Source organism: Tasmannia lanceolata, unplaced genomic scaffold, assembly GCF_043159265.1.
Source record: "Tasmannia lanceolata isolate RefF3 unplaced genomic scaffold, GAP_Taslan_0.1 ptg000018l, whole genome shotgun sequence".
Classification (NCBI taxonomy): Eukaryota; Viridiplantae; Streptophyta; class Magnoliopsida; order Canellales; family Winteraceae; genus Tasmannia; species Tasmannia lanceolata.
In genome coordinates, this window is record NW_027518695.1 from 7,219,926 (window position 1) to 7,232,719 (window position 12,794).

The following is a 12,794-nucleotide window of genomic DNA, read 5'->3' on the forward strand; positions in this document are numbered from 1 at the left end:
TTTTTACTCGGGCCAACCCTTCTAGTGTATTTATGAATTATGACTGCACTTTTTACACTGAAGGGGGCGGGCTAGGGAAGAAAAGGTGGCAAATATATTATGTCTTACACTTTGGTGACGTGCCCTTTCAGCTGATTTTTGCAAGGGCACCCCTTATTTTAGCATACTTCTATGATCAATTAAGTAAACTAGGCTTAAAGGCTCGATAAGTGTCTTTTAGGAAGGAGAAGTGACTTTCTTGTAGAGGTTGCTTTGGTAATTGGCAGTGCTGCTTTCTTTACATTGGGTTATGTTGTAATCTCCTATTGGTGGAAGTGATGGAACCCACATAATTAATGAGTGACCCATGTCATGTGGCACCAAGGCCATGCCGAACAAACATCTCATCCATAAGATTAGGGGTCATTTCGATACATGGATTTTATAATCCGAGATTGTAAAATCCTAAATTTAACAATCTAGAAATTGGATTTTATAAGCGAAGGTCCTGTTCATTTTTAGATTGTGACAACCAACTCTGGCCCCAAGCCGATTATTGGGCTCAAAATTAAGCATAATTTTTTATCCAATAATCAATTAGGGTCTTACAATCGGCTTTAACAATCTAAACTGAACATGGCCTAAAACTTGAATTTTACAATCCCAAAAATGTGCAATCTAGGTTTTTGCTTATAAAATCTATGATTATAAATCCTTGTATCCATACGTCTCCTGCAAAACTCGTTGGTTTAGCATAATTTAAGTGATTGCCTTATATAATCGAAGGGCGAGGATCTTTTGATCGAGGTGGGTATGATGGCAATTACAGATCGGACTCATAGTCACTCACACACTTCCTGGGCTTGATTCCCCAGAGTTACCCAGAGTCGTCAAAAGTCCTTGTTCAAAGACTCTCAGACTCGGACATTCTTCACAGTTACAGTCTGCACAAGTTTTTAGAGCCTCCTATGGTACACAGAATCCCAAGGGAAATGATTATACAAGTATACAACACCCCCCTCCTGCGGTGCACCGACCTTTTTCTTTTTTCTATTTTCTTTACTTTTCCATTTTTCTAATGAGCAGTGGTTTTTTCGCACCCCCTGTAGGATAATTCACACCATTGTAACGTGATTTTACGTGAAAAAGGTTGAAGTCTGCCACAATATCTTACAGGGGGTGCGAAAAACATCATCTCCCTTTTTCTAATAACGAAGCAATAGAAAGTAGAAAGTAGAAACCTTACTTATCTATGTTCCATGTGCATCGGAACAGAATTACCAAAGACGGAAAAATCCCTACTCTTTCCTCTTCTTGTTTAAGGAAACCGTGTCTGACAAAGGTACCATACCAAAACGAGAATTTTACAGGTGTAAATATAAAAAACGCCCAGAGAGAGAGAGAGAGAGTGGGCCATTTTTTGCAAAGGGAAATGTTATAAGCACTACTGAGAGAGAGAGAGAATGGGCCATTTTTTGCAAAGGGAAATGTTATAAGCACTACTGTATTTTGATGATGGCACTACTCCATATGCAAAAAAATTAGCAAACCATGTTACTCTATTTGCAAATACAGCATTAGTAGGTTAGTCTTTTTGTAAAAACCCCTTTATATATAAACACCTTTTCAACATTTTATCTTACATGAAGGCAAAGATACTTGGAAGAAACTCATCGTTTTTCAAATCCATAACATTATGGAAGAAGCGAAAATTGCACTTACCCTGCTTCTTCTCTTCACATCCTTGTCATGGTTTCTTACAACCTTTGTTCTTCGAAAACCGCCCACAAAACTCCCGCCAGGACCTCGTCCATGGCCGATCGGAGGCAACCTTATGCAACTCGGCAAAAATACTCACGACAAGCTAGCTAACCTGGCCCGGACCCACGGCCCCCTTTTCTCCCTCAGGCTCGGCACCCAGCTAGCCGTGGTAGCCTCATCCCCCGCTGCCGCTGCCGAAATCCTCAAGACCCACGACTGAATTGTCTCCGCCCGATACCTTCCACAGACCTTCCGAGGTAAAAATTATACTGGGTATTGTAAAACAACCAATTACCCCAAAACATGTGTACAATTAAGGAGCATTGGAAACATAATTTAGTGCCCCATTCGTTAAGGAGCATTGGAAATATAATTTACACATGTTTTGAGACTTTTACACTATCAAAACATGTGTACAGTTATGTTTCCAAAATTCTCCTTAACCAGTGCATGTTAGCCAAAGAGTAAAGCCGTCTTTAATTATTTATATTTCAACACTTTCCTTCACATGTGAGTCCGCTTTTTTGGGTTGGCTGTGCATACGGATTTTCAATATCAAAGAGTCTGTTGGGTCTTGGGATTTTGAACCCAATTAATTACTCCAACAATATATTACAGCAAAAACTTAAGCTGTTAAAGAGTAATGTTTTATATTTCAACAGGTACTCTCTGGTGTGGGCATTAGAATGCGACGAGCACTGGAAAGAGTTGAGAGCAGTTTGCCATGCGGAGTTGTTCACGACCAAGACGTTAGATCAGCAAGCCCAGATGAGGGAGGAAAAAGTGTCGGAAATGGTGAAATTTCTGTTGGAAAATGAGCAAGGAAAGGCAGTGAATATTTCTGAATTGGCTTTCAAGACCGTTTTCGACATGTTGGGTAATGCCATTTTCTCTAAAGATGTTTACAATCTCACAGACAAGTATGGCGATTTTGGGGGTTTGAAGGACAATATTTCCAGAATTATGGAATTGGGTGTGGCTCCGAATCTCGCCGATTTCAACCCAGTACTTGCTGGACTGGATGTTCAAGGACTATATCGCGAAGGCTTGGCTTTCCATAAGAAGATTTATGATGTATGGGATGGTTTAATCTGGGAAAGGAAGGAGACCCTCCATGATTCAAAGCACGATTTCTTAGACATGTTGCTCTCTGCTGGGTTTAGTGACCTCTAGCTTAAAGCCTTAATTTCGGTATGTATTCTCATACAAATCCTTCCATTGTCTTTCCCCAATAAAAGATTTATAGCGACGAAACTAGTTTAGTCTCCATTAATGGAGAATTAGCGATGGGTGTTTTAAATTCCAAGCAAAATATATGTTTTTAGCGACGGATTTTGATATATGATGAGAAAAATAATAATTCAACATCAGGCACTAAAAATGTTTTTAACGACAGATTTTGGAATCCCAAGTTAATAATATTTTTTATGATTTTTTTAAATATTTTCAATATACAAAAATTAAATTTTTGTAGAGATGGGATGTTGGCATATGACCCAAATAATATTTTTTAAAACTTTGGGATTTAGAGTGTTTCGTTCATCTTCCTCCTTGAGCAGTTCTTTATCTTGTTTGCTTGTTATTGTTGTTATGTTCTGCTATTTCCCATGATGGCCTGGGTCATGGTCTCTTCGCTATTTAACATATTCACCGTTTAAAAAGAAAATTGGTATTCCCTTGAGGCAGATAGGCCACTACATGAAAAACCGCTTTCTTCAATCAACAAATCATGTGGCCCCTTTCCGCGCTCTACTGTTTGTTTTTGGGATTGGGAGAAAACCTTAGCTTTTTATCTTTTGATTGATAATCATGGTGGCTCCGTTGGATTGGCAATACTTCATTTATAAAAAAAATTATGTTTTAGCAACGCTTTTTTTTTTTTTTTTTTCCCATCCTTAACTGTTCACAATTGGGGCAAAAAATCGGTTGCCATTTCGTTGAAAACCCGTCACGAGAAGGGGACGGACGTTTTTCCGTCGGTAATTACTTATAGCAACGGATTTTTGCTCTATGGTGACGGATTTAGTTAGTGGCCAAAACCTATATTAATTTCTTTGTAGTGAGAGAACATTCAGTTATGTTCATTATCTGGGTGGCAGGACATGTTCTTGGCAGGGGCCGAAACAAGCACCGCAACGATCGAGTGGACAATGTCGGAGCTCATAAAAAACCCCCAAGTGATGAAAAGAGTCAGGGATGAATTAGTACTAGTGGTTGGCAAGCGAAGAAATGGTGAAAGCACAATGAGAGATTCACATCTTGTTCATCTCAGTTATCTCCAAGCCTGCATAAAGGAGACTCTTCGCCTACACCCTTCCGTTCCCCTTCTTCCCCTGTTGACTTTTTATGCAAAAGTCTTTTTGTAATTCAATCTTACAAAGGGGTGCTTTTAGTCTTTTACATTGGCTTTGCTTTTTGCTTTAGGGCTTCTCACTCAAAGTTAGAGCTTCCCTCCAAAAGGACTAAAGCCATGAGAAAACTTTAGTCCTAGATGGGAAGTGTGAGAGGGTGAGAGTGGCCATATATATACTTTTACTCTCTTAGTCTTGTGAATGAGAAAGAGGGTGAGAGTGGTCATATATATACTTTCACTCTCGATTTGTTCTTCCTTTACAGTTTATTATTGCAGAAAATTGTTACTGTTGAAATCTGCTTTTGGAGTTACCAGATTAATTTCGTATAAGGTATTATCTCATCCTAAATTACAGATTTGCACATCAATTTTTATAACAATCTTAAGGCAAATCTTTACGATCTGTGATCTGTAATTTGGGATTCCGATTATTGGAAATTAATCATCATGACTTCCCAAACCGAAAGACCGGAAAAATTTGATGGATCGGATTTCGGTAGATGGCAAGAAAAGATGCGATTCTTTCTGACCTTTCTGAACCTATATTATATCTTGAATGCTCCTGAACCATCACCTGATGAGGAAGAACCTGCAAGAACCCATCTCTCTGAGAAAAGGAAAAGAGACAATTATCTCTGTAAAGGCCATATACTGAGTTGTCTCAGTAATCAGTTGTTCGATGTATTTTTCAGAATTGAGTCTGCCAAAGAGTTGTGGGAAACTCTAGAGCAGAAATACCTGGTTGAAGCCGCGGGTTCTAAGAAACATCTTATTGGAAAATATTTCCGATATCAGATGATAGATGGAAAATCTATTATGGATCAAGTAAATGAGATCCAGTTGATTGTTTCTGATATTCTTGCTAGATGTATTAAAATAGAAGAACAGCTCCAAATTGGTGCAATCATTGAAAAATTACCACCTTCATGGGAGAAATTCCAAGACACCCTTCTGCATGACAGAAACGATTTTTCTCTTCAAGATCTATTTGTATATCTTCGAACTGAAGAGGAAAACTGTTTCAGAAAACAGAAATCAAAGGCCTATGAGTTTAACTCTAAGGCAAATCTCACTGAATCTTCATCTGGAAAGAAAATCTATTCTAAACCTGGGTCTGGATCTGGAAAAGGAAATTTCAAGAAAAATAATAAGGACTTCAAGAAAAAGAAAGGTAACTGCTTTGTGTGTGGGAAAGCAGGTCACTATGCTAAAAACTGTCGCAAAAATGACAAGAAGAAAAACCCTCAAGGAAATAATGCGCCTCAGGCAAATATGGCTGAAGATCAATATCTGTCGGCTGTAGTATCTGAAGTGAACCTGGTTAGCAACGTGAAGGACTGGTGGGTGGACACTGGTGCCACCAAACACATCTGTAGTGACAGAAGTGTATTTTCTTCGTACGAGCTTGTAGGGGATGGAGAGCAGCTTTTCATGGGAAACTCGTCATCATCTGCTGTGGCGGGTAAAGGAACAGTCCTATTGAAGCTTACATCTGGAAAAGTTCTGAAGCTCTGTGATGTCCTTCACGTACCAGATATACGAAAGAATCTGGTGTCTGGGTCACTTCTGATCAAGAAAGGTTTTAAACTAGTTTTCGAGGCTGATAAATTTGTCATTACTAAGAATGGTGAATTTGTGGGGAAGGGTTATTCCAGTGAGGGTTTATTCAAACTGAATGTATCTGAGAACATTATGAATAAAGCATCTTCTTCTTCTACTTATATTATTGATTCTTCTTGTTTATGGCATGGTAGGCTAGGTCATGTTAACTATGCATCTTTAAAGAAAATGATGACCATAGGTTTAATTCCTAAAAGTGATCTAATAGTAGATAAATGCGAAATTTGTGTGCAATCAAAGTACTCTAAGAAGCCTTTTCATAGAGTAGAAGAAAGAAAATCAGAACTTCTTAGTTTAATTCATAGTGATGTATGTGACTTAAACAATGTTTTAACTAGAGGAGGAAAAAGGTATTTTATTACATTTATAGATGATTTCTCTAGATTTTGTACTGTTTATCTTCTTAGATATAAAGATGAATCATTTGATAAATTTATTTCATTCAAATCTGAAGTAGAGAATCAGCTAGAAAAGAAGATCAAAATCCTAAGATCTGATAGAGGAGGTGAGTACACCTCTAATGATTTTAGTGCTTTTTGTGAATCTCATGGCATAATTCATCAAGTAACTGCACCTTACTCTCCACAACAAAATGGAGTTGCTGAACGTAAAAACAGAACTTTAATGAACATGGTAAACTCTATGTTAGGGAGTTCAGGTTTACCTCAGAACCTATGGGGAGAGGCTCTTCTCTCTGCTTGTTATATTTTAAACAAAATTCCATTTAAAGATTCTGACAAAACTCCTTACGAGTTATGGAAGAATAGAAAACCGCATTTTAAATACCTTAAAGTGTGGGGGTGCTTAGCTAAAGTTAGGATTCCAGATCCTAAAAGTTCTAAGTTAGGTCCTAAGACTGTTGATTGTGCATTCATTGGATATGCACAAAACAGTAGTGCATATAGGTTCTTAATCTATAGATCAGATCATGTTGATATGCATCCTAACACCATAATTGAATCCAGAGATGCTGAATTCTTTGAAACCATATTCCCTTATAAAACTAGTCTAAGTGAGAACACACTAAAAAGACCCAATGAATCTATAGAAAAAGAGCATCAAGTGTCTGAGGAATCTGTAGAGCCTAGAAGAAGTAAAAGGGCAAGAGTAGAGAAAAACTTTGGTCCAGAGTTCATTGCCTATCTTCTAGAAGGAGATCCAAAGACATATAAAGAGGCAATGTCACTTCCAGATTCTTCATTCTGGAAAGAAGCTGTCAAGAGTGAAATAGACTCTATTTTGAGTAATGGGACATGGATCTTGACAGATCTGCCTCCTGGTTGTAAACCTATTGGTTGCAAGTGGATCTTTAGAAAGAAATTAAAAACTGATGGAACTATAGATAAGTTCAAAGCTAGACTAGTAGCTAAAGGGTTTAAGCAAAAAGAAGGAATGGACTTTTTTGACACTTACTCACCTGTAACCAGGATAATCACTATTAGAATCCTTATTGCCATAGCTGCAATCTATAACCTTGAAATCCATCAAATGGATGTCAAAACAGCCTTTCTGAATGGTGAATTAGATGAAGAGATTTATATGGATCAACCTGAAGGCTTTGTAATCCAAGGCCAAGAGCAAAAGGTATGCAAACTTATAAAATCTCTATATGGTTTAAAACAAGCACCAAAGCAATGGCATGAGAAGTTTGATAGTGTGATGCTATCAAATGGATTCATAATAAATGAATCAGATAAATGTGTTTATAGCAAATTTAGTGGGGATAATGGTGTTATTGTGTGTCTGTATGTAGATGATATGTTGATCATCGGAACAGACATAAGTGTAATTAAAGACACTAAGAAATTTTTATCAAATAATTTTGATATGAAAGATCTGGGAAAGGCAGATGTAATCCTGGGTATCAAAATAAATAGAAACCCAGAAGAAATAATTTTAACTCAGTCTCATTATGTAGAAAAAATATTAAGGAGGTTTAATCAATTTGATTGTAAACCTGTGGCTACCCCATATGATTCTAGTATAAGATTATGTAAGAATAAAGGGAGTGGAGTAGATCCACTTGAATACTCTAGAGTTATAGGGAGTCTAATGTATTTGATGAACTGCACTAGGCCAGACATAGCCTATGCAGTGGGTAGACTCAGTAGCTATACCAGTAATCCTGATAGTGATCACTGGGAAGCACTAATTAGAGTATTGAAATATCTTAAAGGAACCATAAACTATGGTTTGCATTTTTCTAAATATCATGTTGTACTAGAGGGGTATAGCGATGCCAATTGGGTATCTGGATTTGAGACCAAATCTAGGAGTGGATATGTCTTCACTCTAGGAAGTGCAGCGGTTTCTTGAAAGTCTACCAAGCAAACTTGTATAGCCAGATCCACTATGGAGTCTGAGTTTATTGCTTTAGAGAAAGCAAGTGAGGAAGCCGAATGGCTTAGAAACCTTCTGTCTGATATTCCACTTTGGAATAAGCCAGTACCAGGTATTACAATCCACTGTGATTGTCAAGCTGCTATTGGAAGAGCAGGTAATAATGTATATAATGGAAAATCCCGACACATTCGTCGGAGGCATAACTCCATAAGACAGTTGTTGAAGAATGGAGTGATAACCATAGATTTTGTAAGATCAATTGATAATATATCAGATTGTCTTACAAAATGACTAAATAAAAATTTAGTCATAAGCACATCGAGGGGGATGGGGCTGAAGCCCACTGTTTAGATCACCTATAACAGGAACCCAACCTATCTGACTGGAGATCCCAAGAAGTAGGTTCAATGGGAAAAACAAGTTATTTGAGTGATCTGTTTTGCACCAAGTTGTATGTGAATTAAGTTCACTAAGCCTATCCCTATGGTGTGGGTGCAACCTGTAACGGTAAGAGGATGAGTTGTAGGACTCTTAATGTTATCTATAGCTGACTAGCTGTCATGCTGATTGTCAGTGGGGTGCGTAGTTACAGGGCACTCCTGATAGATACACCTATACGAGTGTGGAAGTGTGGCCGCTTCCTATGAGAATTGGGCTAAATTCTCTAGAGCTCTCATGAAATTAGGATATAGCACATGGCCGAAAAGTGCAACACCGTATGAACTTGCTTATGCCTTCTGTGTTGTGTGTGTGGTATGTTGTTTCAGTTTATTACTAAAAGTGCTTGGTTCAAGACGTATATTCACCAAGTACTTGATAAACTCGATATACCTGCACTAAGTAAAGGTTCAAGTCCAAAAGACACCTCTACTGATGCATAACACATTTTGTCTTGATCAAATCTATTTACATTTATGATTTATTTCTTGTAATTTTGAATTAGTGGGGGATTGTTGACTTTTTATGCAAAAGTCTTTTTGTAATTCAATCTTACAAAGGGGTGCTTTTAGTCTTTTACATTGGCTTTGCTTTTTGCTTTAGGGCTTCTCACTCAAAGTTAGAGCTTCCCTCCAAAAGGACTAAAGCCATGAGAAAACTTTAGTCCTAGATGGGAAGTGTGAGAGGGTGAGAGTGGCCATATATATACTTTCACTCTCTTAGTCTTGTGAATGAGAAAGAGGTCATGAGAATCCTACGCGCACGGATCACCCACTTGGGTCCGGTGGGCTTTTGGTATTACCACACACGCGCGCCGCCCGGCCCGGCACGGCTCGGCCGGCCGCGCGCGTGGGCCCAAAGCCTTTTTTTTTTCTTTTTTTTTTCTTTAATCATTATTTAATACTTTTTACCGTTTGAGATTCCTTAAATCTTGGTTTTGTGACCGTTTGGGAAACGTCTCTCACGCACTAAAAGAGTGCGACGTTTCATCCCAACGTGTCTCTTATTTTTCTATAAAAACGGTTTTACAGAGATAGAAAGACACACAGAACTGATTCTTCTTCTGCTATCTTCTCTCTGGTTTTCCTTCTGGTTTTCCCCAACCTTTCTGATCAAGGCTTTTGGCACATATAAGCAAGTTGTTAGGCATCCGGGCTGCGTGAGTGCACACCCCTGGAGCGAGAGTTGTTGTATCCTGGAGGCATACGCCGTGACGCCCATCTGCACCGTTGATTCGTCATACTGGGGGCGAGATTTGCCTTAAGGACAACGAAGATTCTTCGTGCCTCAACTCGATAAGTGATCTAACGATTTGTTCTTCCTTTACAGTTTATTATTGCAGAAAATTGTTACTGTTGAAATCTGCTTTTGGAGTTACCAGATTAATTTCGTATAAGGTATTATCTCATCCTAAATTACAGATTTGCACATCAATTTTTATAACACGCAGAGTGCTAGATGATTGTGAGGTGATGAACTACACAATTCCAAAGGGGTGCAGAGTTTTTGTGAATATATGGGCAATTGGAAGAGATAGTGAGATATGGAAAGACCCTTCGAAGTTTTCTCCATAAAGATTTCTTGAATCTAATCTGGATTATAGAAGGAACAACTTTGAATTTACTCTATTTGGTGCAGGAAGGAGAATCTGTCCTGGATTATCCTTAGCTACTCGTGTTGTTCAGCTGATTGTTGCTTCTTTGATGTACGCTTTTGAGTGGTCTCTTCCAAATGGAGGGGACTCCAGCGAGCTAAGTATGGATGAAAAGTTTGGTCTAACTCTAGTGAGAGAACAACTCGTGTTTCTCATCCCAAAAGCAAGGGTTTAGTTTGTTAGCTATTGTACTTCACATTTCTGAATGTTGATCTATATGTGAAATTACAAGTTTTACTCTAAAATAATGGCAGTCTCAATCATGGCAGGTAAGTCTATTTTAAAGTTCAAATGAGAAATAAATTGGATTTGTGTTTCTGCTTACAAAAAGTTCACTTTTTCCGTCAACTAACTTTGTTGTTGTTTGAAGAACTCTAGTCTTGCCTGTTGTTACTTAAAATGCCGCAACTCTAGGTGAAAAGGATCTCAAGATTAATCTTTTTGAATAGTAAAAAATGTAATAGAGAAAAGGAGCAAGTGCCCAATGCCCGAGATTGTCAAATTAAAGTAATACGAATGCAAAGAAAGAGGAAAAAGAGAAGGTCGGTGAATTTTTCACCCCTTCCAGGATATATTCACCCTCCTGTGCCTATTGTGAAGCCATAACAGGCCCATCTCTCTCTGGTACAAGCTGCACTCACACTCTCTCTCCCCCAAACATGATCCTTTGGTGGTGCCTAACAAGTGAATTGTTGAAGAAGTGTATGTTTTTTGCTGGTGCCATAACAGGCAGAAAGGCCTTCATAAGTAGTGTATTTAAAATAATAATAATAATAATTGGGCCCAACTAATCCAAAGATCCAAACTACTCTTTTGTTGGGCCCAACATGGCCTTGCCCATAAAATCATCTCCATAGGATGATCCAAACCCTCTGATCAGACTTTACAGATTGGAGGGTTAGGATCATCATTTGGAGATGATTTTTGGTGAAAGGCCTATTTATATTGGCCCCTCAAATGAACGATTTGAAATTGGAATAAGGGCGGCAATGAATTTTCTAATAAATATGCGTTATATGGTGCATGTGCACATATTTTTATAAAAATAGAGTGGGGTCCATCTTGTTCAAAGATCTTAACCATAAGTAAATACGTCGTACCACGAAAATCCCCCTAATATTTAGCTGTTTGCAAAGGGAATTGTTTTTAGCGCTACCATGTTTTGATGTGCCAGCTAACTTATGTTGTCTTTTGGGAGAAATTATATGGTGGCTGACTGTGTGGGAACAAGGGCGGAGAGAGAAAACCTTCTGCCCTTGATTTTTACCCAACAAAAAGTAAAAAAAAGAGCTTTTGTTGGATCAAAAATCAAGGGACGGAGGGGTTTTCTCTCTCCGAACTCTACATGTAAAGGTCAGCCAGTGCCACCATGTAAAATCTCATCTTTTAGTATTTAAAGACCTACTGATTTGGCAGTGCTGCTTTCTTTATACTGGGTTATGTTGTAAGCATGGTTTTAAATTTTGACCGAAATCATTGAAACCGAATTTGGCGAAATTTGGAATTTTGGCCTCTACCAAATTTTGGCTGAAATTTCAGAATTTCGAGAATTTAGGTCCGAAATTTTGAGAAAATGCAATTTTAAAAAAAAAAGAAAAAAAAGAAATGTTACAAAATTTTGGAATTTCGGTCCCAAATTTCGAAATGAATTAAATAAGCTTTTTTAATTATTACCAAATTTCAACCGAAATTTCTGAATTTCTCGAAATTTCAGGGGTCCGAAACCGTTACTGAAACCGAAATTTTAAACCATGGTTGTAAGCTCCTATTGGTGGAAGTAATGGGAGGCACCAGGCCCATGCCAACAAACACGGGGTCATTTTGATAGGATGATCCCAGCCCTCAATCTATAGAGGAATTGCATATTACCCCTATAGATTGAGGGCTGGGATCATCCTATTGAAATGAATTTTTGGGCACAACCTACTTACGCTATGGCCCATCACATGGACGGTTTGGACCACATCCTATAGTGTGGTCGGTACAGTACTTTTTGAAAAATTCGGGCCTATAAGAGCTTACACCATATAAAGAGAAATGAGATTTTCCCTCCGACGACGGATAAAATCCCCCCTCCCCACTGTCAGTTTCTCAGTAAGCTCTCATTTCTCTTTATACGGTGTAAGCTCTTTTAGTATAAAGAGAAATGAGATTTTCCCCTCCTCTTGACAGCTTCTTAGTAATAAAATGCCTTACCTTTGAGAAGCAAAATAGCGTTGAATCATTATTAAATTTTAGGGGGAGAGTCATCGGTTATCCAGCTTTGTAAAAGGTCCAGCCGATCTCCGGAATATGGTCCGGGTCAAAAAAATTCCAAATTTATCAAAAATCCTACATTTTCCAATACTGAACCCATCTTTGGCTATACTTACTTCCTCAACCGTTGGATCATAGTAGGATCCATCTGTCGAAGAATAAAATGAATTTGGCCGATCGCCGCAAAATTCAGACCTCTTTAGTGGCAACCCCTCTTTCTGACAGCCAAAAAGTTTTCAAAAATATGACTACTGTTTCCAAAAATTACGTCTTTAATGAGCACTTTTTTAAGAAATGCTTGATTTTCTTCAAATTTGAATGCTTTTAACCTATAGCTCTTGTAGCAAATGTTAAATTAACATTGCCTAAATTGATCCATTTGGATCTTGG

The 12,794-nt window shown here is 38.2% G+C and overlaps 1 pseudogene across 1 annotated transcript; it reads left to right on the forward strand.

The window, feature by feature from the left end:
- The first annotated feature begins 1,605 nt into the window (after nucleotides 1-1,605).
- LOC143849607 (putative (S)-N-methylcoclaurine 3'-hydroxylase isozyme 2) lies at nucleotides 1,606-10,419 on the forward strand (annotated as a pseudogene). The gene is made up of 4 exons (XR_013235730.1): nucleotides 1,606-2,013; nucleotides 2,403-2,931; nucleotides 3,840-4,074; nucleotides 9,938-10,419. The product of XR_013235730.1 is annotated as a putative (S)-N-methylcoclaurine 3'-hydroxylase isozyme 2 (transcript).
- Nucleotides 10,420-12,794: the final 2,375 nt, after the last annotated feature.